Source organism: Eubalaena glacialis, chromosome 2 (genome assembly GCF_028564815.1).
Source record: "Eubalaena glacialis isolate mEubGla1 chromosome 2, mEubGla1.1.hap2.+ XY, whole genome shotgun sequence".
NCBI lineage: Eukaryota > Metazoa > Chordata > Mammalia > Artiodactyla > Balaenidae > Eubalaena > Eubalaena glacialis.
This window is the reverse complement of record NC_083717.1, coordinates 186721082-186747942: the sequence shown is the minus strand read 5'-3', so window position 1 is coordinate 186747942 and position 26861 is coordinate 186721082.

Genomic DNA, 26861 nt, shown 5'->3' with positions numbered 1-26861 from the left:
TTAATGAGCACAAAGGCCACCAGAGGCCCCGCAAGCCCTGTCTCTCTCCAGCCTCCAGCCCGATCGTCACGAAGCGGCACCGCCTCTCTCCCTCCTCTGCTCTCCGGCTGCCCGGAGTTAGACGGGGCCGGGGGTCTGGGGAGCCCAGAGTCCGCTGGGCTCCAACAGGCATGACTGTCTAATTTGTCCAATTCACTTAGGGGTCCCCAACCCCTTGCACAGATGCGGCACATAGCGGGTGTTCAACGACAGCTCATTAGCGGGAACTGTATCGTCTTGTCCCCAAGGAGAGGAGCTCTGACAAAATGGCATTTGTTTCACCCCAAAAGGACACCAAGTCCAAGCAGATGGGCTCTTTTCCCTGAAACACTCTCCCGTCCCACTGGCCCTTTCTCCAGTGCCCACGGCCACTGACCCAGCTTGGGACCACCTGGCACTGGCTGCCCCTCTTCCCTTTTCCAGAAACCTGCTGCTTCCCTTGAGCAGAGTTCGCCCAGACTGTGCGTGGCAAAATCGGCTCTCTGCTTTGAATCAACAGGAGCCAGGGTGTCTGTGGGCCAGGCACTGTGCTAGACCCACCACAAGTATCATGTCTGCAAGGCTGGGCCTTGGGCTGAACGATGAGTCAGGCCCAGCAGGGCAGGGCCCGGGCCCAGTAGTGGAGCCACGATCAGTCCAGGTCTCGCATCCTTAGCCCTGGAGGCAGGGTCCGTGGGAGCTTTCAAAAGTACTGCTGCCCAGGCCACACCTCAGACTAGCTGAATCCCAATGCAGAGTGAGGGGGCCCAGGCATTTCCAAATGCTCCCTGGGAAAAATATCCTCAAAGGCAGCGGGGGTTGGGGACTCAGCACTTGGCACGTTGCCTCGGGCAACGGGTCTCCTCAACTGCACCCGTGGACTAGACATCTGGCACTCTGCTGGCTGCTGGCGGAGCCTGTGGTCTTTCAGAAGCATCCCCTGCCCTCAGGGAGCATTCAAGCAACTTGGGGGCTCAAGGCCACACGGAGGGTGAGGACAGATCCAAACTATCAGAGCCGTAAGGAGATGGTAGAACATGGCCCTTGCCCTGCTGGCCCTGGGCCACTTGGATTCTTCTCTGCAGCAAACTTTTTTCCTTAAATGGCCAGGCAGCCTATATTTTCAGGTTTGCCAACCCCACGCCCACCCAAGTTGCCCCAGGCTCCCATTTCCTAAGACCCTGAATTCCCATCCTACAAACCTAAATGTCCCAGGCTGCCTTCTGTGCTACCAATAGGACAGACTGTTCCTGCCCAGACCCCTGTGCTGCCCTCACCCCTGTTCCCCCTCTCCTCTTGGGTCTCCTCTAGCTCTCGGCAGAAGGCCTCTTATAGAATTCTCTAAAGGGTCCCTACCTGTGCTCCTCTCTCTGGTCTCCTCTAGTGACATAATGTTCCCACCTCATGGACCACAGTTGCTGCAGACTTGACAGATCTAGAGCATAACTCATCTGCATGTTTCTGCTTGCAAATGCAACAAGTTTCTACAGGGGACCAAACCCACCGTCCTTTGCTATGATCTGTTCCCACCGGGGCCACGTTACCACCCATCCCTGCGAGGAGCCATCTTTGACTACGCTCTGTTCTTCAGTCAAGTCCTGCCACTTCCTCCTTAAACATCCCCTGGATTATAACCAGAGTTGACATTTTTCGAGTGTGTGGTTTTAATTAACATACACGAGCTCATCGAATCCCGCAGCAGCCTTGCAGTGCACACGGAGTGAAGAGATGCGCCCTGGGGTATCTCGGGGGCCCCAAGTGCCTGCCACAGGGTGACTGAATTTGTAAATACATGGCAGCTCCCATGCATCCAAAGCTGTGCTGAAGGGAAAACAGAGATGGCCAGATGTCCCTGCCCTGGAGATGTCTGTGAGCTGGTAGGGGAAAGAACCAGACTAGCTCGAATGTCTAAGCTCTGTGCCACCTCCCCAAACACAGCTGCCCCTTGGCCGCCCTGAAGTCAGAATGATACCCAGACCAAGCAGAGAAACAGGACACACAGGGAGAATGTCATGTGAAGATGTAGGCGAGATTGGAATGATGCAGCTATAAGCCACTGAACACCAAGGATTGCCAGCAACCACGAGAAGCCTGGAAGAGGCAAGGTTTTCCCCTAGAACCTTCAGAAGGAGTGTGGCCATGCTGACACCTTAATTTCGGACTTCTGGCCTCCAGATTACATTTCTGTTGTAATCCAGCTTGTTACTGTTACTGCAGCCCAGGAAACTAAGCACTCGGCAAGGACACATGACAAAGGAGAGCCCAGATCAGAAAAACCCTCCCACTTGCAGGGGTACTGCATAATCACAGGGCTATGAACTTAGTAAGAAGTCATCCATTGGGGTGAGACTTGGCAGTACAGAGACCCTGGTCCACATTCCCGCTCTACCCGTGTGACCTTAGGCACGCTCCCAAGGTAGTCTGAGCCTTTTTCCTCATCTGTCATTTCGGGCCATTAAGCCCCGCCCACACACAGAGCTGCTAAATTCGACTGTGCCCGTGACAGGCTTTATAAACAAAATCATTGTATGAATTACAACGAGACTCTCAGGGAAGAGGGTGGAAGTTGTTCTAAAAGGCAGCGGTTTTCTCCAAGAAGGGAATTAACATTCAAAGTCGAGGTCACTCTCAAGGCTGCCCCCCAGGGAGGCGAAACCTTGGTGTAGCTTTTACACCAGAATGCATTTGCAGTAATCAGCCCATTTGCGTCTCTCTGCAAAAGCCAAACATTTGTCTTATTTAAAAGTGTTTTGCAGCACAGATTTCTAATTTGCAAATGTTGGTTCAACCTCCACGTAACCAACAGGCTGTCTTTTTAAATCGCAGACTGGCTGGTGTGGCTTCCCTGCACCCCAGGCTCTGACCGCACTGTCTGGCCAGGGCTCTCCACACTCTCCCAGACCTGCATCCACACTCCTGTGTCCATCCCCTGCCTGGGGCGCCTCCTTCCCTCCTCTGGCCAATGCTTCCTTCTTGCTCTTCAAGGCCCAAGTAAACACTTCTCTGGGGAAGTTTCCAGAGTCGCTCTGTTAGTCTCTGAGCAGTTCCTTCATTCTGCTAGTTCACCCATATCACAGGCTCGCCTCTGTTATAGATGGGACCCCATCCATCTCCCTCGCCCGAAAGGACCCTTTTTTAGGAGTCAACAACCTGGAATCAAATCCCGCTCCTTTTCTTGCTGTCTGTGCCACTCTGGACAAGGCCCTGAGCTTCATTTTCTCCATCTCACAAGGTGGAGGCAATGGGAGGCTCGGGATTAAATAGTGCATGTCAGGCTCTGAGCCCAGTGCCAGCACATGTCAGTGTTTTGTTACTACGGTTAAGTGACCTCTGTGGGCTCCTTAATGCCCTCGGGTCCTCAGTGTGGGTCCACAGACCAGATCAGGTCTATGACCAAGGTCTTAGTTCTCTTAGGCAAAATGAAAACAAACCAAGAACAATGCATGGTGATTGGCTAATTAATTAGACGTAAATAAATGAATTAATGAAAAATAATTACTCTTTGAAAATTCCAGGAGTAGGGTTTTCCTATTTTTTCTTTTTATTTATCATATGATGGTGGTAACAGAGGGCAGATTGGAATTTGGCAATCTCATGCCAATTCCTCCATTAAACAAATTTCCCCACCTGTGTATACCAGAAGGCTGGCAACTGCAACCCTAAACCATGAAATGGGGTAGTGAAACGCCACCCCTGCACGCCCATCCGGGGGAACCTTCCCAATTACAGGTGAGGAGAGTCAGCTCTCCCCACGTGACCCCACCCACCCAGCCACAGCTGCTTAGAACAGAAGACCCCACCCAAGCCAGGCCACTTAGCTTTTCTCCTGGGAATCTAGGCCCCCAAGGAGATGAAGTGAGTTGTGAGGTCACGCAGACATAAGGCTGAGGCTGTCATTCTGGGGTGACCATTACTGAGCCGTATGCTCAGAGGAGCAGGAAGAGAAAGCCAGAGTTGAGAGACGGGCGGAGAAGGGAGGAACCAGATGGTGAGACCTGGGGCTCCAGACAGCGGGCAAGGGAGACGTCCTGACAGCTGATGATGATTTTTCTGTGACCGTTTCTCCTTTGTGAAGCCAGACTTCACTTCTGGCTTTAGTTTTCATGAAATGTTGATTCCTTATCCACAATCTCCTAGCGATTATAATAATTCACGTGTTGATTTTTCTGTCTTTCTGCCCCTCTGGGTTCCACGAGGACAGACACCAGGTAGGACTTGTTGGCACACAGCAGCTACTCAATGAAAAGTCTCTGGATGGATGGAAGGATGATTATAAGCCTGCTTGGGGAGGGGGTGTTGATTCTTGCCACCCCATGTGCCAATCAAGATGCAGGACCTCCAGGGCTTCCCTGGTGGTGCAGTGGTTAAGAATCTGCCTGCCAGAAGACCTAAATAGACATTTCTCCAAAGAAGATATACAGATTGCCAACAAACACATGAAAGGATGCTCAACATCACTAATCATTCGAGAAATGCAAATCAAAACTACAATGAGGTATCACCTCACACCAGTCAGAATGGCCATCATAAAAAATCTACAAACAATAAATGCTAGAGAGGGTGTGGAGAAAAGGAAACCCTCCTGCACTGTTGGTGGGAATGTAAATTGATACAGCTACTATGGAGAACAGTATGGAGGTTCCTTAAAAAACTAAAAATAGAACTACCATACGACCCAGCAATCCCACTACTGGGCATATACCCTGAGAAAACCATAATTCAAAAAGAGTCATGAACCACAATGTTCATTGCAGCACTATTTACAATAGCCAGGACATGGAAGCAACCTAAGTGTCCATCGACACATGAATGGATAAAGAAGATGTGGTGCACATATACAATTGAAGATTACTCAGCCATAAAAAGAAACGAAACTGAGTTATTTGTAGTGAGGTGGATGGACCTAGAGTCTGTCATACAGAGTGAAGTAAGTCAGAAAGAGAAAAATAAATACCGTATGCTAACACATATATATGGAATCTAAAGAAAAAAAAAAATGGTCCTGAAGAACCTAGGGGCAGGACAGGGATAAAGACGCAGACGTAGAGAATGGACTTGAGGACACGGGGAGGGGGAAGGGTAAGCTGGGACGAAGTGAGAGAGTGGCATGGACATATATACACTACCAAATGTAAAATAGATAGCTAGTGAGAAGCAGCCACATAGCACAGGGAGATCAGCTTGGTGCTTTGTGACCACCTAGAGTGGTGGGATAGGGAGGGTGGGAGGGAGATGCAAGAGGGAGGAGATATGGGGATATATGTATATGTATAGCTGATTCACTTTGTTACACAGCAGAAACTAACACACCATTGTAAAGCAATTATACTCCAATAAAGATGTTAAAAAAAAAAAAAAGAATCCGCCTGCCAATGCAGGGGACACAGGTTCGAGCCCTGGTCAGGGAAGATCCCACATGCCGCAGAGCAACTAAGCCCGTGTGCCACAACTACTGAAGCCTGCGCTCTAGAGCCCGTGCTCCGAAATAAGAGAAGCCACCACAATGAGAAGCCTGCGCACCGCAATGAAGAGTAGCCCCCGCTCGCCGCAACTAAAGAAAGCCTGTGCGCAGCAACGAAGACAATGCAGCCAAAAATAAATTAAAAAATAAATAAATTTATAAAAAAAAAAGATGCAGGACCTCCGGCAACAACCCCGAGAGAAGTCATCTCTCTGTGCTGCCACCTCTTTAAAGCTTTCAAGGAAAAAAGAAGTGAGAAAGCCAGAAACCAGAACCAGACAGGGGTGACTGCTGGTGGGCTTATGGGGAAGAAGCTCCTGCTTAAGTCCCTTCTCACAAGGAAGGCCCATCCCCGGTGAAGCGCCAGTGGAAAGAAGAGGCGCAGAGTCGGGGGGACATTCCGTTCCCAGTTCTGGTTCTAGCCCAGGGGATACAGACAAGAACCTAGAGGTTCACGGTCCAGGAGAGGAGAACGGCCCGCAGAATGGGGACTGGAATCGAGAGTGAAGGAGTCCCAGAGGAAACCGTAATTCAAAAGACACGCGCACCCCAGTGTTCACTGCAGCACTGTTTACAGTAGCCAGGGCATGGAAGCAACCTAAATGCCCATCGACAGACGAATGGATAAAGAAGATGTGGTGCATGTATACAATGGAATATTACTCAGCCATAAAAAGAAACGAAATTGGGCCATTTGTAGAGATGTGGATGGACCTAGAGACTGTCATACAGAGTGAAGTAAGTCAGAAAGAGAAAAACAAATATTGTATATTAATGCATATATGTGGAACGTAGAAAAATGGTACAGATGAACCGGGTTGCAGGGCAGAAATAGAGACACAGATGTAGAGAACAAATGTATGGACACCAAGGAGGGAAAGTGGTGGTGGTGGGGGGGTGGGATGAATTGGGAGATTGGGATTGACATGTATACACTGATGTGTATAAAATAGATAACTAATTTAAAAAAAAAAGAATGTGGGGCTTCCCTGGTGGCGCAGTGGTTAGGAATCTGCCGGCCAATGCAGGGGACATGGGTTCCAGCGCTGGTCTGGGAAGATCCCACATGCTGTGGAGCAACTAAGCCCGTGCGCCACAACTACTGAGCCCATGTGCCATAACTACTGAAGCCCACACGCCTAGAGCCCGTGCTCCACAACAAGAGAAGCCACCGCAATGAGAAGCCCATGCACCGCAACGAAGAGTAGCCCCCGCTCGCCACAACTAGAGAAAGCCCGTGCACAGCGACAAAGACCCAATGCAGCTATAAATAAATAAATAAATAAATAAAACAAATAACTTTTAAAAAAGAATGTGCATTAAAAACAAAAAAGAGAGAGAGAGAAGTAGTGCCGGTGGAGGGAGGAGAGGGAAGGAGAGGAGGGGGAGGGAATGGAGGGCACGGAGGGTAGGTGCAGGCAGGCCTGACTTTTCCATCAGATGCAGGGGGCACAGGGCTCAGGACTCACAGAAACGTTTCCATTTCTTTTAAAATCAGAAGAAAAAAATGAACTTTTACTTAGAAGAAAATGCTTTGATATATAGCATTAAAATATTCATCTTGATATCAACTCAATCATGAGATACAACTTTTAATACTTGTTGATGCAGAAATGTTCACGGAGGCAAAAGTGCCAAAGGGCCCAAGAAAGTGAGCAGAGGCCAGGGTGCAGGGGAGGGAGGCAAGGGCACGAAAGGGGAGGCGAGGTGGGGCATACACAGGGTCTGCACCAGCACCTCTTTGAACCGAAAAGCAGACATGGGGCTCTTAGCAGCTTTGTTTGCTTCTTCGGGGAGCACACCTGAAAGGTGGATGGGAGTGTGCCAGGGTTTAGGGAACTCCGGTTTCCCGCAGAGCAAGGTGGTCAGTGTTTATAAATGTCAGGGGGGTGACCGGATGTGCTCAGGATCCTATCACCTGGGTCACACCCTACTCTGCCGCCTACCAAAGTCCACCCCCTGTACAAGCCACCTATGCTCTCCATGGTGGCTTAAAATGTGCCCCAAATTCTGCAACGCCCTTCCCATCAGTGCGGGCTCCAATGTGGGCAGCCTTAGTGATTTGTTTCTAAGGGACAGAATATGCCGGAAGTGATGCTGTGTGATTTCCAAGGCTTGGCCATAAAAGGCGATACAGACGGCCCTCCCACACCTCCCCCCCTCTTGGGACATGCGCACTGGAGCCCTGAGCCACGATGTAGGAAGTCCAGCTGGCCTGGCCCACCTTGCTGGAGAGACCATGTGGAAAGGCTGCACAGAGATCCGAGGAGCCCCAGCTGTACAGCCCCCCACACCCCCAGGCTGTGTGCGTCCTCCTGGGCCAGGTACCAGGCATGGAAGTGAGGAAGCTTCTGGATGATTCCAGCCACAGCCACAACCTGACTGTGATCTCACAGGCCTTCAGCAAGAACCATCGAGCTGAGCCCAGGCGGCCCCTGGACTTAAAGGATGACTAGTGTTTGAAGCCACCATTTGGAGGTGTTTTATATGCAGCAATAAATACTCTCTAAGCCTTAGTTTCCCCATTTGTAAAATGGGAATACGGAAAGTAACTGCTTTATTGAGCTGTTGCTCAGATTAAATAAAATAGTCCATGGAAAGTACTTATTTAGCACAAAGTCTCCACCCAGAGTAAGCACCTAGTATATAAAAGCTATGATTATGGGGCTTCCCTGGTGGCGCAGTGGTTGAGAATCTGCCTGCCAATGCAGGGGACATGGGTTCGAGCCCCGCGGAGCAACTGGGCCCGTGAGCCACAATTACTGAGCCTGCGCGTCTGGAGCCTGTGCTGCGCAACAAGAGAGGCCGCGATGGTGAGAGGCCCGCGCACCGCGATGAAGAGTGGCCCCCACTTGCCACAACTAGAGAAAGCCCTCGCACAGAAACGAAGACCCAACGCAGCCAAAAATAAATAAATAAAAATTAAAGGGCTCTATTGATGGAAAAAAAAAAAAAGCTATGATTATCACTAATTGTTATTATTACAGCCATTGTACAGAAGAGAAAACAAGGTCCAAAAAGGCTAAAGCAAATTGTCCAAGAATCGCACAGTGAGCTAGATGCTCCATGGTTTGACTCTGAAAACAGGTTCAACTAAAACACGCATGTCCCCCGGAAGAGGCTGTGACAGTAATCAAAATCTCATTGAAGAACTGCCATTCCCATCTGGGAGGGGTTAGGTCCTTGACCAGAAAAACAGAGGGACTGAGGTCAGACACTCAAAATGTCTTCAGAATAATCACCCTGCCTACCTGCGTGGCACCTATACATTTTCTAAAACATTTAGCCTCCCTCCACATGAGGATAATATTTTTTAGCTCTGCTCTACTCTTCCATTAAAAATAAGTGTAAATAAGGTGGTGAAACCTATGAAACCTGCCAGCAGGTAGATTACCTCTGTCCCGAACTGCCGTAACATACGGGCCTCCCAAGATTATTTATCTAAAACATACACTTACCAAGTTTGGGGGTAATAACCTGGGAAAGTTTGCAAACAATTCCTTCATGTTCCTGAGGGCTGTGACGGACGCACTTCATGAACGGGAACTGTACTTATATATCTGCCTAATAAAGCCTTGAAGATTTTACTGTTTTGAAGTCAGCCGGCAGGACTGACATCAATCAGCTTCTCACGCATTTGGGAGAACCTCCTTGATAAGGCGAAACACAGCCAAGAGAGCCGGGTTGCTCCAGAAGCTCATCAAACAGATCCCTTTCCACATAGCACCCGTCACTCAGCCACTAAGAGGTCTGGAGCCACTCCTAGCACTAAGCAAGCTCTGTCCCTGGTGCTGGGGATGCAGGAACAGACAGTTGGGAGGAGACAGAGACACCGATGCGGATGCCAATGGCGGTCTGGGCTAGACTCGGGTACATCCAAGGAGCTTGGAGAGTCTGGGTGGCAGGCTTTCCTGGATAACTGGTGGGGCTTTTCATGATACCCTGAGCTCCAAATGGACCTCAGCCTCAGTTCTTCCCATGCCCAGACGCTGAGAAGCATTCTGATTTGCTCTGATACTGTTCTCTCCTTGCATCAAACATCCACACAAGCGTCACAAACGAGCAAGTGAAGAAAGGACCAGAGAACTAGGGGTATTCCCAGCCCCCTCCAATTCTGGTTGCCCAGGACCCTGGCTCTGGGCCTGGCTTCCAAAAGGAAGGGCAAAGGAACAAGGAGAAAGCCACATCCTCTGTGACTGGTTGGGGACAAAGCAGTGTGAGTACAAACTGTCCATTTCCACATGGACTTCCGCCAACACTGGGCACTGGCCAGCTTCAAAGATCATGACCAACTCCAGAATGACTTGATGCCCTGCTGGGTTCCAATCCCACTGTGTGACCTTGGGCCAGTTGCTTCTCCTCCCTGGGCCTCGATTTTTTGACCTATAAATGGGGCCATTGAGAGGGTGGAGCTGCATCCCTTTCCCAAGCCCACATTCTGGGGTGGTAAGCTCTCCAGCAGGCGGCAGCTCTTCAAACTGCCCGGGATGCTTTGCCCTTGGCATGATTTTGCAGTCAACCTCTCCTAAAGAAGGCTCTTTTCTAGGGCCAAACTCCCCAGAAACAGCTAAGAATTTGCCCACTGGACTATGGAACACACCTTTTCTCTCCCTCTCCTTCTCTTAGCAATGAGAAGGTAGAGGACCCCTGGGACGCTCTTCCTTGTGTCCGCCCCACTGGCTCTGCAGAAGTCACCCATCCCACCGAGCATGTTGATTTCAAAGTTAACGATCAGAATGGCATGGGCTTTGGTTCCTGAAACTGACCCCTTTCCCGCCCATCGAGCCTGTTGCTGGGGGAAGCTCAGGGAAGCTGGCCGGCAAACGCATGCCCTGGATTCTCTCAGCTGTGTTTGTAGGTCTGGGAGCATTGTTTTTAGGCCAGGAGCAGCCTGAACGCGTTTGCAGAGGTGCAGGGAGACCCACGGCTCAGTGAATCAGGCTGGGACACTGCCTGCTCCATTTCCCGTTGGCCGGAGTCCACGACGGCTGGGCAGCAAGTGCTACAGCCAGTGGCCACCTCGCTTCCCCTCCGAGTCCGGCAGGGTCAGTGGAGCTGGGGTCTGGGCAGCGGGGCCTGGAGGATCACTCAACAGATACAGAGCAGTAGACACAGGGCAATCAGAGAAACAGGGCCTGGAGGTCATGCCCCAGACAATCACGCTCATCCTGCACAGACGATGCCTTCTTTTTATACACCTTTTAATACATTTATACCTTTTACACACCTTCACCATAATACAGACGTCACAGGGGAGCCGGAAGCAGGACCACCAGCTGTCTTGTTAAAGCCCACACCCTCACGCAAGCACTTCCCATGGCTCCCCATCACCTGTGAGACATGGCACCCTCCTTAACCTGGCACTCCAGGCCCACTCCCACTGGGACAGGACTGACGCACCTGTGCTCCAGCAGCCCGACGCTGCAGCCCTACGCCACCTGCTCACCTACCCCCGATGGTCCAGCCTCTGCACATTTGCTCACACTCTCCCTCCTGCCTGGCATGCCTTTCGCCCTCATCTCTGCTTGACAAATTCCTACTCATCTCTCAAGGCTCATGCCCCCACCCTCCCCCATCCAAAGCCATCGTTCCCACCTTTGCCTTCTCGGGGCATGTCAGCCACTCTAATTAGCTACAGGGTAGTTACGCGTTTCCCCGACTGTCTCTGAGTCCATTGACGACAGAGAGCATCTTTTTTTCCCTGTATCCCCAAACCATCCTACCTGATGGCCTCTCAGTGACGGCCTGGTCCATGTGTCCACTGCAGGAACCTGTGAGATGGATGCTAAGAGTGAAAATGGTTCTTTCCACGAGATTCAAGGAGAAGCACCTACCATACGCAGGACCCAGTAGGGTCTGAGGTTTTCATGGCCTTTTTCATGCAATACACTGTCGGGCAGGCTGGCTTCAAGGGACCCTGAACTAGTGCCATGTGTTGACTTGTCTAAGACACTCTTTATGTCTTACATCTCTATACCAGGTTATGCGGTCAGGTCTCCTTGGAGGCGAATCTTACAAGATGGTCCATCTCTCCCTCCTACTCAGCACGCACTCAGTATTTCTGAGATCGGTTTGCTTCACCCGGGCCCCAGGAGAGCCACTCCTGAAAAACAGGCCAGAGCTCCTCCTCCTCGGTGGGAGAAGACAGAGGCCAGAGGACTATGGTCCAGGCCTCCCTGTTCCATCTTTATGAAAGCAAGAGCCGGAGTTGGAGACGAAACCAAGCAGACCCCAGAGCCGCTGCGTCTCCCGTGTACGGCAGGCCTGCAATGATGCCTGGACATAGCTGCTGCTCTGGGAATGTTTGTGGAAGGAAGAGGAGGGATGGTAGGGCCCCCGGGGTTAACTGTGGCTGAAGAAACATCCAGCCTAAGGGAGGGGATCAGGGTCTTTCTAGAAGATTCCTCTGAAAGAGATCTCCAGGCCCACTTCAATGATCCCGTCCAGTGATGACTCACCCCATAATATGGTGCTCTGAATTAAAGGGCTGCTCCTAAAACAGCTTGTATTTGGTGGAGGGCCTGGAAGCTGAGCCTGGCCCCAGGGAGCGTGAGAGCATCCGTCTGTACAGGGTTTCAAAGCAGTGGGGGGACAGAGAAGAGCAGCTCCTTGGGGCTGTTCCCCACCTGCCGAGCCCCCTTCCTTGTCGGTCCCCAGGTCCCATGGGCTCATGGAGAGTGACAGGGCTCTCGGGCAGCTGTGTGGGTTTCAGGAACGGCACGAAGCCGGTGTGGCTAGAAGGGGAGAAGCAAGGGGAGGTGGCAGGAGTGGAGGTCGGACCCAGGGCCAGATTGTGCAGGGCCCTGGAGGCCTTCCCAAAGTCGTTGGCCATTGCTCTCAGGGACACTGGCGAGCTCTGAGCAGAAAAGGTCATGGTCCTTTAGAAGGCTCCTTCTGGGGGCCACTGGAAAGCAAACTGTAGAGGGCAGCAGGGAAGGAGAAAGAGCAGGAGAGAAGAGAATGGCTTGGGTGGAGGTGGGGAGAGTGGCCAGCATGGGAGGGGGCACCATATTCTCAGTATTCTGGAGCAAGAAGGGGGATGAGTGATTAACTACCTATAACAATCAGTGGTTCTCGCATTTTTATTGCTCCTGAGATAAGAATTACTGGGAGGGTGCTAAAAATACAGATTCTGGGCCCCTACCCCCTGAGGTTCTGACTCAATAAGTCTGCCACAAGGCCCACGAATCTGTATTTTAGCAAGCTCCCCAGATGCTTCCGTGGAAGTGGTACCTGGATCCCGCTTGGAAAAAACCCTGCATGGCTCAGTCCTTGCACTTCACAGCCAAGGGAAGCCAGTGGAGGGCCAGAGTGGGGCAGAGGCTTGTCCCCAGGTGCCCAGGTGAGACAGGGTTGACAAGCAGGCCCCCTCACTCCCAGGCTGGGCTCTCCTCACTGGCCTCCTTGCTCCGCTGCAGATTTGGAATGGGCCCTAAAGGGCAGTGGTGCCGTCCCAGGCCTACAGGAACAGGAGCCATGTGTGGATACGCTGCAGCTGTCTGTGGTCCACCACTGCAGCCCCAATGTCCTGCAGTGCCTGGAACAGAGCTGGTGTTCAATGGATTTTTGTTCTGCTGTTGACAATCAACACCTGTCCGATGGAAGAATGACCCCAGTGATCACCACAATGATCAGGCAGGACCAGAGAGGCACACCCAATGGAGGAGATGGCACCATGCCTGGACAGATGGACAGAGCAGCTCTCCAACTCCACAGGGATATCCTGGAGCAGGCTTATGACAACCTCAGCACCTATAGGAAATTTTCGGACCGATGTTGATCTTGTTGGTAAAACTGAGAAAAGTCTCAACACTCCCTTTAAGAGAACAACTGTATTCTTCTACTCCTGCTTTCTGGGTGGAGAACACGGGCTTCCATTTCTACCTTTAATGTTTAACACTGCAAAGCCGGGCTTACTTTTTCAGAAGTTTTCAATAAAGCCCTCTCAGCAAGTTAATGGGACTACATGCACTGATAAATCATTTTCAGCTTATGCATGATGCTCTCAAGGCACATTCACTTTATTTAAAAACAGAAGACTTGTCAATATTGATCATTAAAAGATGATTGCCATTATCATCCATCTTCTGAATGAAAAGGAATCAAGAATCTTTCAGGGGGCGGGGCGGGTCACACAGAGGCCAATGTAACTTGAGTGGTTTATCTGTGGCAGAACGAAATGGTCTTGGTCAGGATCCCAGACTATTAGCAGACATAGGCTCAAAACCTGGGATGATGGAAAAACAGGAGGCCCTGGGCATTCCTTACATGTGCTTCTGCTTGGGGATGCTAAACGAGGCATATAGAGTGGCTCACCACAGTTTGTTGAGAAACTGAAGCGAGAATACACAGAGCCTCCCAAACACCCCACCTGACCTGTGATTCTGGTTTCAGTGATGTTGAGTGCAGAAGCATTCAGCCTAGCAAATACTAAGGCAAGCCCTCGAAGTCTACCAGAAGGGCTTGTAAAGGTGTAGGCTTTTAAACCCATGTAGAGTCTCATTTACACTTGTCACAAGCCACATACGAAGACAGCATGAAACATATAAAATTCTTTAGTAAATTTAGTAAAATTCTGTGCTTCTCAATGCTGGAAATGGGTGTTAAATCATTTCTACTTACTAGGCCCCAAATAAGTGTTCACAGGAATCACAAATCAGAGGCCAGGGACTTCACTGCCTTCTTGCCTAACCGCCGATCCCTCTGTACGGCCACTTTTGCATTCTCTGCCATTGACTAGCCAAAGGTACTAAAAATCTGGCCCAGAACTGAAGCTACCAGGAATCTGTTCTCTCAAGGCTTGGGGGCAAAGGGTACAAACTCTATGGGTCTCACTAGGGACATGCAATGTAATTTCTCATTCACCAAATCGAAAACTTGTGCTGGCTGCTGAGATGTTTTGGTATTTTACAGATGACAGGTGAATCACAATTGAGTTTTCCAACTCATTCTGTCTGCTTTTTCTCATTAATCACCTTTCATGAAACTCGAAGCTCTTGGCACAGAAGCCATTCAGGAATCCAGAAGAGGTGGAGGGAAGCTCTTTTTTGTTAAGACATCACTCCTATGACATGGGCAAGGCCAGCATCAGAGCTGGAAGGAATTTAAACTGCTGGCGAAGGCAGCCAGCTTGAGTATCATTACTAGAATGTAAGGAAGGGTGATTTCAATGACTTCCCTTTACCTAACTCTGTAAATTGTGTGTTGCAGACAGGATTCTGGAATCTCCTGTCCTGGGTATGGATGATACTCATCCAGATTTGTAGAGCTATCAGCAAAGACGGCAGCAGCTATACTAACGTGGGTGGACTTCCGCAGGCTCCACGAAATATCTGCTGTGACGGCATCTCTATTTGGGGGCTTGAAAAGTTCTTGAGACTGACAATTCCTCCTCTAAGTCCTGGAAATTCGTAAGAGCTGTAGGTGAACCTTTAAGTTCCTGTATATGTTCCTCCTACTTCTTTCTCTAGTTTGCTGTCTGGGGGAGGATTAACCCGTGTGGCATGCTGGAAGAGGAGTCACGCTCTTTCCGAAAGCTTCTGTTACATAACTTTTATTCTGTGTCCCTTTTCGAGAGGTGCAGGCTGGCAACGCCTTCCAAAACATCCCACATGCCAGCTTATGGTCACTTCCCGTAGAACTTAGGGTGACATGGCACCTAAGGAGTTATTTTAGCTTCCCCCGAAGAACTACCAACACTAACCCTTGTAGGGTAACACCTGGCTTATTTCTGAGTATCTTTCAAATCTAATACATACGACATAGAGTTCAAAGAAATCCAACATTTTGGATTCAGAAGTCTCTCAAGAGCCAAATCACCCCCATAGGTTATATACATCAAATCTTTGGCATGCCCTCTCTGTGCCATAGTGTTATTTAAAAATTCGGGAAGAAGGACACAATTTGGTTTCCAGACACGCTGCAGCATCAGTGGACATGAAGTGTGGCAGGTAAGGGAAGGATGCTTTCAACCCCAGCAGAATGCACTTGAAATCGTGCTTGTTTCTGCCATTCAATAACCGTGCGACTTTGAGCGACACACTTCAGCTCTCCAAGCTCAGGCTCCGAATCTAGAACGAGGGTTCGTAAGATCTACTTTGCAGAGCCGGGGGGACAAAATGTTTAAGGACTGGTGGTTCCTTTCTCCCACTCTCTTTATCTGATGATGACTGCAGCTTCGCTAGGAAACCTGACCTCTGACCACAGACTATTTAAAGTGTGACAAGCAAGCCTGCCCAGAGAACCCGGCAAAAACACCACTGCCAAATCTACGAACTTCTCACCATTTTTCAGCTTCAGCTGAATTCAAGGCTCTAATTAAAATACTTTCCATTTTCAAAACAACTGCAAACAGTGATTAAATACTTCCCCTCCTACCTTCCAGGAACAGCCTAAGACTACGGCGAAAACTCCATGTCCCCTGGACCTCGAGCTATACAGCTAGATGTGACATTTCTCCTACCCCATTGACCCAAATTACATAGTGGCTCCTGTGGCTCCTGCCGCATGGACCCTAGAGAGGGTCCTGGCTCAGCCCTCTCCGTTGTGTGCCAAGATGCCACCCGCAAGGTGCCATGATGGGAAAGCTGGCATTATTGCCTTTAAGATGAAAAGTTCTTTCATCACACAGGGTAGAGTCCCTGCTTAGGATAATCAATACACTTTTTTATAATAACCAGTACTTTACTGTTTATACAGATGTTTAATTGAAAATGTTATGTAACCTTAAAGTACAGGGCACTCTGGAACTATTAATAACTAGCTACATCCAGATTCCGAGGATTCTTCGAGCTTAGAGTTGGAGGGGGTCTCCTGGCACTAATATACACACATGCACATGAACACAGGGACACATACAAACATACACACTCATTGCACAGATGTAAATGAAGACCCCAAGAATGGAGATGACTTATCCAAGGTCACAAAGCCAATTCACAGCAGAGTCAAGAATAAATCCCACGTCTCCTGGCCTCTGGAGGATGTTCCTTTTAGAGAAAAGGAACACGCCCCATAGGTACCTGCGTACATCCTTAACGTTGCACAAATGCTGCAGTATCTGAAGTGGGTTCTCACAATGCGGGGCTTGTCAGCTCTGATCAAAAGAGTTCCTGGTCTAGACTCCTGAGTTCGAAATGGGATGCCCACCAGGGAAACGTCTCGTTGTCATTCATTTGTGATACATACCCCTCCCGCTCTCCCAAGAGAAACACCTAGAATATACCTGAACATGAGGCCATTATATATGGTGTGGAAGAGGTCAGCTTTAGCGATCTTCCAGAAAAGAAGTGGGTTTAAGACAAAACAGAATCGAAAAGGGAGACTTTTTTTCCTCAATTGCACACTTTCACGCCAGGAGGGTAAAAAAGAGCAAAAAATAAGAGAGAACTGATGAATTAAAAACTGAATATGAGGAACAAGAGTAATACTTTTCTGTGTAATCAGGCTCTGGGTAGCAATAGTATGATATGTGACAGAAAAACTGTTCTCTCATAATTACATTATCATTTTCAAACGTAACTTCATGAAGATTGTTTCTCTGCATTCATTTTTATTCAAAACCTCACCCGTTAGTCATGGGGAGCTAAAACACACAATGCTGGTAGATTAATATGTCCACACAAGATGCATTACTTGCCATTCACAGACCCCATGAGCTTGTCAAAAATGAAAGCTTTGCTCTGGTTCTGTAAATATCAAACAGTCATAAAACCCGCTGGGAGCTTAGTTTCTGGGAAAAAAAGGTGGGACATGCCCGTTTCATTTGAGATTCAGTAACACTTTAAAAGGTTCATTGATCCACATCTTTAAAAGACCTATAACAACCCCCTTAAGGGCCCATAGGTCAAGTGGATGAATTTAGCTGTAATCAACAGGCAAAGACTAAGTCAGGGTCTAAACATCCTAGTGGCCCCCCTTCCTTGTGACAGACCCTCTATTGCTGCTGAGACAGGCTCCACCCTTCCCTAATATAATCAGCAAACAATGGAGAGAGGAGACTCTAAAAATCACTTTATGTACTCGCTTTAATTGTTTAGGCTGAGAAGGTTTTACCTATGCAGCTATGACAGATTCTTTCTGAAAGGAACAGGCAGGCTCACCAGCTGGTCACTTTCGAGCCGGCTGGACATCTAGTTGATGCGTTGTATTTCATCAGTTCTTAGGGGTCAATGTCATCTCTCCAAATGAAATGCCTAACCTGTCCCATGAACCCAATCTGGCACGTTGGGTTTTATAGCCACCATGCTTTATAGCCACCATGCTTTAGCCCAATAAATAATCCACTAAAGCACTGCCCAGGCTTCACCTCCTTTGGGTGGAACCTGAATTTTGCAGCTCCCTCGGGCACCATATCCTCCTCTTGGAAATCAACAACCTATTCGACCAACAAGCTATCTGTCCAAATGTGTGGGTCTGATCAGCTCACACCCCCTAGCTCCGGCCTGTAACCCCCTCTTCTGCCACTCGAAGAATCATTTCACTGGAAGGGATCTGAGAGTTCATCCACTGTGACCCGTCATTTCACTGACAGGGAAACCGATGGCCTTTCCCTGCGCTGACACCAACACCGTCCGAGTCCTGCAGGCCACCTAGCTCAACGCTTGGTGACTCAACCGAGTAAACAAGCCACTCAGACTAGGACCAAATGATTCCGCGTGGCTTCCCCTTTCAGGGTCGACCTAAATGCACTTAAGCAAACAGTTAAGAGCTACAAAACCAGAGAGTTGGGGGCAAGCTAAGGCCTCCTGTCTACATTAAACACCCCCCCTCCTCCTTTTCTTCTGGACTGAGATGTGGGAAGTTCTGCTGACATGGAGGGTTGGCAAATGTGAGCCAAGATAAAATTTCGGGCAGGGTTGGTTCCTACACAGTGGCCATCTGGGATCAGCCTGTTAAGTAACCATCTCTAAGACTCACACAAGCAGGGGCAGGAGCTCTGATTCGTCCTCACCCCACAGAAAGGTTTCCCACGTGGTTCTGAGGCCGAGCATGTGCTGGGCACACACAGCATGGAAGAGGCACACAGGAGGATCTGAACTCTGCCCTTCCCAACCTTTCAGAGGCCTGGGAGAAACAGAATCCCAGGAAAGAGAGCACCCAGGGGAACATATCCTCCTCCTACCTGAACAGAAGTGGCCGTGCACTTACAGATCACATAAGGGTGAGCAGCTATGTGATGGAGGGATGGGCAAAAAAAAAAAAAAATACATGCTACCAGCAATTTATTTCATCCAAGCAGATACTCATCAGCACAAGTATTTTCACACACACGCAGTAACTCCAGACGGAAGCAGTTAGTAGAAGAAATGGGACAGGTGTGTTTGTTACAAAAGGATCAGCTCGAGGGAGAGGTGGAAAGAGCACCCTGGTTTCCAATCCTGGTCTCCCTGGCTTGCGCTTCCTGGCCCTGTGACCTTGATTAAGTCATTCAACCTCCCTGGGCCTCAGTTTCCTCATCTGAGCCAGAGAAGAAGGGGAACGCACTTCCTCCGGTGGTGTGGAGACATACTACCCAGCACAGCCTGGACACCAGTTTCGAGGTCACTATATATGAGTCGACTCCCTCCACAAATGAAGAGTCTGAACCCAGGTTGCATATAGCATTACCGAGACCAAACAGGTCTCCTCCTGCCTGCGTGTCAAGACCGCATCTGCCTCCCTGATGGCCCAGGAAAGCACCAGGTCTCGAAGGCGCCCGGGCAGTTCGGCCTCTAGGCAGGGTTTGGGGAACGGGGGAATCCAGGGGTTCAGTAAGAAACGCCGCAGGCTCTGGGTGGGGGCCGAGCAGGGGGCTCAGAGGCAGCCTCCGGGGCCGGGCGAAGGGGCTTTGTTTCCGCGGCGGAGGGCCTGGCTTACCGAGCAGCGCATCCGGAGGCGGGCGGGGGGCGCGCGGGGCACGCAGCAGAGCCACAGCCTGGCCCGGGCCCGGGTTGCCTGAGCCGGAGGAAGGCGAAGAGGAGGAAGAGGAGAAAGAGGAGGCTGCCGCCGGCTCCTGCCTCATTCTCCCGGGCAGCGCCGATCCGCTGGCCGCCGCCAGCTGGGGCTGGCCGCCGGGCGCCGGACCCCGCGCGTGCGGCTCATGTCCCGGTCCGCCGCTCTCGAGGTGTGCGCGCAGCCGGGTAGTCTCCGGGCGGCGCCCCGGGGCTCCTCATGCCCCGCGCCGGGGCTCGGCAGGAGGACCTCGGGGAGGCAGCGCGGAGGAGAAGAGAGGAAGAGAGAGCGTGAGAGCGCGCAGAGCTGCGCCCCGCGGGTCCGGGGGTGGCAGGCACCCGCCAGGACCGCGCCGCCCCACCCACCGCACCGCTGAGCCCCGCGCCGCGCGCCCGCCCGGTGGGGCGCAGAGCCCCAGAAACTTTAGCACATGGCCGGTCCGGCGGCCGTGGTGCCGACAGCTGCCCCGCTCTTCCCGCTCCCCCTCCGCCCCGCCCCAGCCCCGGCCCCCGAGAGCAGCTTACCGGCGGCGACGGCGACCGCGACACCGGGGCGCCCACCCTGCCGCGCGCAAAGCTGTGCGCACCGGCTGGGAAGGAGGAAGGGGCTGGCTGCGTCGGGGTCCCTGCAAGGGAGGGGCACCTCGGCGGCGGCGAACCGCGCGGGTTAAGGCGTCCTGGGAGGAGGAGGCGTGCCAGCCTCGGTCCGCAGGCCCGCACGGGGGAGGGTCCGTGCGCCCCCCGCCCCCGCCCCGCAGCGCCGCTGCTGACGACGCGCCTGGGCTTCCCCGGCCCCGGGTCTGCGGAGCCCGCCCTGTTACCTAGAGACTCGCTCTGGGGAGCCCACGCTGACGCGCGCGACTAGCGGGGCTGCGGCAGCCGAGGGGAAGGGAGGGGAAGGGAGGGGAAGGGAGGGGGAGGGAGGGGGAGGGAGGAGGAGGGGAGGGGAGAGGGAGCTCCGGAGGTGGGGGAGGGCGGGTGGCTGCAGCCGGAGCTCCTCCTTCCGCCTCCCCCTTTGCGTTGGGGAGGGGGCCCGGGGAAGACGTCCTACAGCAAAGCCCTGGAGTATGGGGGTGGGGGGAAGGCCCGCACCGAGGCAGGGGGGCGGATGGGGGAGGCGCGGAGATGCGCCTTCCCCTTCTCTAGGGATGCAGCAGCAGGTGGTGGCGACGTGGCCCGTGGAGGCCCAGCGCCTACAGGCGCGCGGATATGGGCCCGGCCGGGGCGGGAGCGCGAGGAATGTGGCAGTGGGCGCGTGGGTGTGTGTGACACGCTCCCACCCACGTGGCGTACTTGGGGACCCGAGGACGCGAGTGGAAGAGGCGCCTCCTTCCTCTGGTCTCTCTCACTCCTTCCTGGACATTTTGCTGCTGCGCTGACTGTCTCTTCATCATGGAAGCCCAGGTCGCTTAGCTCCCTTTTCTGAGCTCCTCCTTCCTTCCCCAAACCAGAAGGATGGCCCAGGATGTCGGGGGCAGTTTCGTTGTGATCAAACCAACCCCAGGGTTGGCACCTCCCCGCCCCACCCCACCCCTGTACCCAGTTGCTCACATTGGGGGCGGACCCTTTAATCTGGCTCGGGATGCCGTCCTAGTTTGGGATTTGGGGCCCCTCCAATTTCCTGCAATATGTATACAGAATGTGCCCTAAGTTACTTCACATCTTCCGTAAAATAGAGTGTTCATCCCCAAAGCTTGTAGCTAAATGCTAGCACCTAAGGTGCCCCACAAATGTGAACATGTATTAGCTGTAAAGCTACAGCCTGTCTCCTGATCCTCTAGGACCTTCCCAAAATACACCCCAAAGCCCAGGAAAGTGGGGCAAGGGTCTGTGAAAGTCCTCATCGCAGGCAGGGACCACTTTTCTGGATGAGGGAGATGACTTGCCCAGGTCCACTGGGAGCCTCAAAGCAAGCAGAGCCCAGGCCTCCTGATTTCCAAGCTCCCACACACCACCACTTACCCTCTTCAGCAGCTGGGTGCAGAGAGCCTCACTTCCCCACTCCTGGGAAGACCGCTCATTCCTGCCACCTCACCCCCTGGACCAAGCCCACACCCCTTCCTCACCTTACTGTCCTCTCTTCCTCTCTGGTGTGGATATGGGGAGAAAGAGGCAGAAGATGACCCCAAAGAGGAGAAGGGGAACCACTTTGCCCAAGAAAGTTCCCACATCCTAGCAGTGGGTCTCACCAGGGCAGATCCCATCCCTGAGGGGCTTCGGGAAATACCAGGACCCGAGTGGGTTTTGTTAGCCCATTGACAGGATTCTTCCCCCGATGATGATGATAATGATGATGGTGATGATTATTACCATAATTATTATTCAGATGTCAGTAGCTCTTGTTGAAAAACCCTGCAAACCCATCCAAACAGAAACCTGTATCTTGAGAAACAGAGGCCCAAAGGCAGCACTTTTCTGAGAAAACCACTTTGCAGCCCAGCCCATGTGCCAGTTGAGATCCAACATTTTCTGGTGAAATTGGGAGCAACACTTTTGCCCAACCAGTTTTTATGGGTGGTGGCAGCCAGGCAGCTGGTCCACAGAAACTGCAGAAGGACTGTTTCCTGGTGCCATATTGGCAGCTGGCTCTTTCTTCAGCCCAGATTTCCCAATATGCAGATATAATTGGACATCTGATTTGGTCAGGGAACCCAGTGCTCACAATAAATAAAATCTCAGAGCTTGTATTCCATGCACAACCGGTATCTGGGCCCCACTATTTCAGAAAACAAGGCAGCCTGTGGGGAAATGTGATTTGATAGTACAAACATCTCATTCACTGTGCACAAAGATTTGAAAAATATTGGCTTGCGTCAAAGCCAAAGCCGGCATGTTCATCCTTTACAGTGCGTGTATGGGGGCGGGGCAAGAGGGCAACAGGTGGGACTTCCTCTGCATCATATTGTTATTCCTCATGCTTTTCTTAATAGAGGTGGGGAATGTGTGAGCACGCTGAGATTAAGGAAACCTGTGAATCCCCAGGGCCACATCTTTCCAGGATGTCCATCTGCATGGCAGTGGAGGAACATCTCCCCAAATTTGTAAGGAGCGTTCACTGGAAGTTAGGCACAATACTAGTCACTAGGGGTGCAAAGATGAATTAGATAAACCCTCTGTCTTCTGAATCCTCCTTGAGACATTTATAGAGGGCTTAACTCATGCCAGGTACTCTAGGTACTGAGGGCTTTATCTACAAGTGCTAATTTTAACTTCATTAACCCTTCTCTGCGGGATGCTCAAAAAGGTTATATAGGTTCCCTAAAGTCACGTAGCTGGCAAATGAATGGACTTGGGAGTTGCAACCTGGTCTCCCTAACCCCAAAGGCCACGTTCCTAACCATTTCCCTATTTTGTCTGCCAGGCTAAAGAAAAATGGAGACAACAATAATATAGAAAATGTCTACCTGACATTTAGGATTACAAGTGAGATGTGTGTATAAAGTCACCAGGATTTGTTCCTGGAAGAGTCAACTCTCAATAAAAGCTACCTATTGTTATCATCATTAGACCCTCAATTTTATTTTGAATTCATAAGCTCTGTCTTATCGGAATTACCAAGTACTATTCTTGGAGGCATAGGCAGAAGTGATAAAAGGGCAGACATCTGTCTGCAGGACTGCAGCTGGCTGCACAGAGGAGGTGGCATTTGAGTTGGGTCTCCAGGCATGAGTAGATGTTGGGTATGTGGAGAGGACATGAGCAGGAATGGACTGATCAAGAGGAATGTATAGGGGAAATTCACAGAGCTATGAATAAGCAGCTCATGTGGGCAGGAGTAAAGACCCAAGACAGGAAAGCAAGAGGACGGACAGGAGCTGTGGAGACCACGGTTTCTGAGTGCCGGTCCCCTCCCTGAAGCCACAAGCAAGGACATCTTTTGAGCCAGGGCTATGGGGTGGTGAGTGGGGAGGGACGATGCGGCAGAGAGCCAGAGAGAGGACCCAGCCTCCAGGCAGCCACCAGGCAAAGGTTTACTGGCCGTGCTTGACGGGGGCACCTCCCATCACTCATAGGGGCACTGGGGTCATGATCCCTGCCAACCTCAGTGCTTTGCAGGGCCACTGCGAGGGTCAGGGGCCACTGCGAGCGTCAGAGCCCACTGCATGGGTCACTAAGTGCGAGAGCGGGCTTGGCAACGTGTAGTGGGTACATTGTATGCACAGGAGGCATGACTCATTCACCCATTCTCAGGATTATTTTACAACTCATTCATTCATTTGTGCGTTCATTCATTGAATATTATGACATTACATTTAATATTATGTTTATTGAGCATTTACTCTGTGCCCAGCACTCTGTTGGCTCTAGGCATTCAGCAGTGAACACACCGTGGTCCCTGCCCTCATTTTACTCACAGTCTAGTGGGGAGAGAGACCAGTCAGCAGGGTGGGGTGGCAAGACTGGGGCTCAGTGCTGCGGTGCCTGCAGGCCATGTGGTCGCACAGAAGAGGGGCTCTTCCCTGGATTCAGGGGATTGAGGAAGGTTTCCTTGGTGGGATGATCCCTCAGCCTCAAAGCTGGCAGACCTGAGACCTGATACCTGAGGTCTGCCAAAGCTGATACCTGGCAGACCTCATGACTGGAACCTGGGGCTTCTGCCTGGGTGATCTGGTCCTGATGATTGCGGCCTCTGGGATAAGCAGCGTTGGTGCTAACAGGGCGGCTGAGGTAAAGGATAGGGCCTGTGGAGTGGGGAGAGGGTGTCTTAAAGGACAGGTAAAATGAAACACTGTTTTTGCCTAGAAAAAGAGGCTTTAGGTCTGAATCTTTCCTTTCCAACACCCATATTAACGTGGTTATCAAAATAAAATAACTCAGCCAACCACACTTAAGAAGAGGTGAGAGACTTGGAATTAGGACAACTGAGGAGAGATGGGATCATGGGAGAAAAGGAAACAGATAACTTGGCAAGAGGGTATCATCACCTTAAAGAGCTGAAGGGCTTTCTTAGAGGAGAGGGTTGCATTAGCTCCTACGTGTGGCCCCAAAACGTTGAACTAGGCCACCAGGGAGACGGTGTTTTCAGGACAAGGAAGGGTAACACTTAGATCAATACCTGGCCCTCTGACTACTTTTGTAAACAAAGTTTTATTGGAACATAGCCTGCCCATTCATTCATGTATCGTCTATGGTGCTTTCACGCTGCAAGAGCAGACTTGAGTATTTGCTACAGAGATTGTATGGCCCACTAAGCCTAAATAATTTAGTATCTGGCTCTTTGCAGAACAGTTTGCCAACCCCTGAATCAGAGCAACCCAGATACCAAGTGAGGTGCTTTGGGAGGGAGGGAGTTCCCCATCACTGGGGGTATTCAGCAAAAGCTAAAGTCCTATTAAGCAGTGATGAGGCTAAGAGTTTGAGTGACCTTTGAGATCATAAGGATCCAGCAGTTAATGACAATTATTCAAATTTCTTCAGTGCCTGCTGGTCACATAGTCACAACTATTGAAAAATAAATCCATCTTCAGAGCAGCCTCGGTCAGGTCTACAGTGTTTCATCACCGGACCTGAAGTCCATCAAAAAGAGCAATGGCTTCCTCTGCCTGTTTAATATAAGGTAGATAGATGGTGGACAGATTCAGGCAATCTCAAGGGTGAACATCTGGAGGAAATCTTTTTACACCCAAGCCTCTCTTACAAGGAAGACGCGCTCACATGTAAACTCATGGATGAATGACGGCGTGGATTGTTTCTGGGCCACCAATGTACCCACGAGGCTCAGACGTTTCTCTGTGTTTCAAAGGGATTCGCTATGGAATAAGCTAATTTAGCTTTGTTAGGCTTCTGTTGGGGTCCCTGGGGACGTCATTCAGCAAACTTGGTGCCAGACCTTGAACTGGGCAGAGCACCTGCCCTTGAAGAGCTGGTGGCCTGGGCCTCAGCTAGCTCGGCCAGAATGTGATGAGTATCTGATAGATCCCAAAGGCAGGGAGAGACTTACTCGGCCAGGTGCATTTATCCAGCAAAGCAACATTGCTGCACAGCACTATTAACAGAAATTTGTTTTCTTTCCAAGTGGAATTGCAAAGAAAAGCAAAATGTTCTCTTTAGAGGGAAAAAATGTCTGTGGCCATTTCACTATCTTGTCCTCAGCTAGGTTGGATATAAACAGAGTCAATTTCCCCACCTCAGCTGTCTTGCAAAACCGTGATGGACACAAGAAAACATTTTCTCATGCAGTAATCCACAGCCTGTGTGCAGAAGCAAAGATTTTCCAACCAGAAAAGGAGAAATGCACTTTATTACAATCCCCTTATGAAGCGCATTGGCAAAGGCGAAATTGATTAAATACTGTTCCTAGCGTCCACATGAAGGACTGCTTCCCTGATCCTTACTGGCCGGGTCCAGTTTACACCACGGTGAATTCCAGGTACTGATTTTTCTAAAGCCTTCCTTCCTCTGAGTCTCAAAGTAAAACAACAGCAGCAACAAGCTCATTTCACGTTTTTACATTTAGCATTTTTCGTACTTCTGCTTTTGTTTTCGGGTGACAGTTAGATAATCAAGATATCTAGTTGTAGGTTGCCTTTGGCAGGATTCCCAGCTGAGAGACAGACACCCCTAAGAGCTTTCTCCTGAGAAGAATTCAGATGTTATTCAAGCTCTGACGCATCCATTCTCAGACACTTAATCATACTCAAAACCCATTTGAACCGAAGTTTTCCTAGCTCTCCAGCTAGTGGGAATCTAGCTCTCCAGCTAGGGGGAATCTTTTTTTTTTTTTTTTTTAATGGGTCTTCTAACACCAGCATCCTGGTTTTTTGGTTTTTGTTTTTTAAATTTAATTATTTATTTATTTTTGGCTGTGTTGGGTCTTCGTTTCTGTGCGAGGACTTTCTCTAGTTGCGGCAGGCGGGGGCTACTCTTCATCGCGATGCGCGGGCCTCTCACTATCGCGGCCTCTCTTGTTGCGGAGCACAGGCTCCAGAAGCGCAGGCTCAGTAGTTGTGGCTCACGGGTCCAGTTGCTCCGCGACATGTGGGATCCTCCCAGACCAGGGCTCGAACCCGTGTCTCCTGCATTGGCAGGCAGACTCTCAACCACTGCACCACCAGGGAAGCCCCTAGGGGGAATCTTAGTGTTTACGGAGAATTTTAAAAGACCACAGAGAATGCTGAGGCCTTCCACCTGTCGATAAACAAAAGTGCCACGGAAAAGGCTCTCAGTGTTCCATGCCTTCACGGGCATCCCTAAGCTGGCTACTCCTTTGCCTTGTCTTCCCCATCTGTTGTCTGTGACATGGATTGTCTAATCTCAGTGCTGAGGCCTCATGTCCAACCTCACCTCTGTTCCAGGCCCCAGAGCCCATGAACCTCAACTTTACCCTGTTTTTACCATCTCCCTTAGCCATAGTTTGAATGGCATTGAATTCCTGCGTGAGGGTTGATTGGTGTGTGTGTGTGTTTACGACAACTTACAATGCAGGGAACGAGGTAATAATTGCCTGGTCC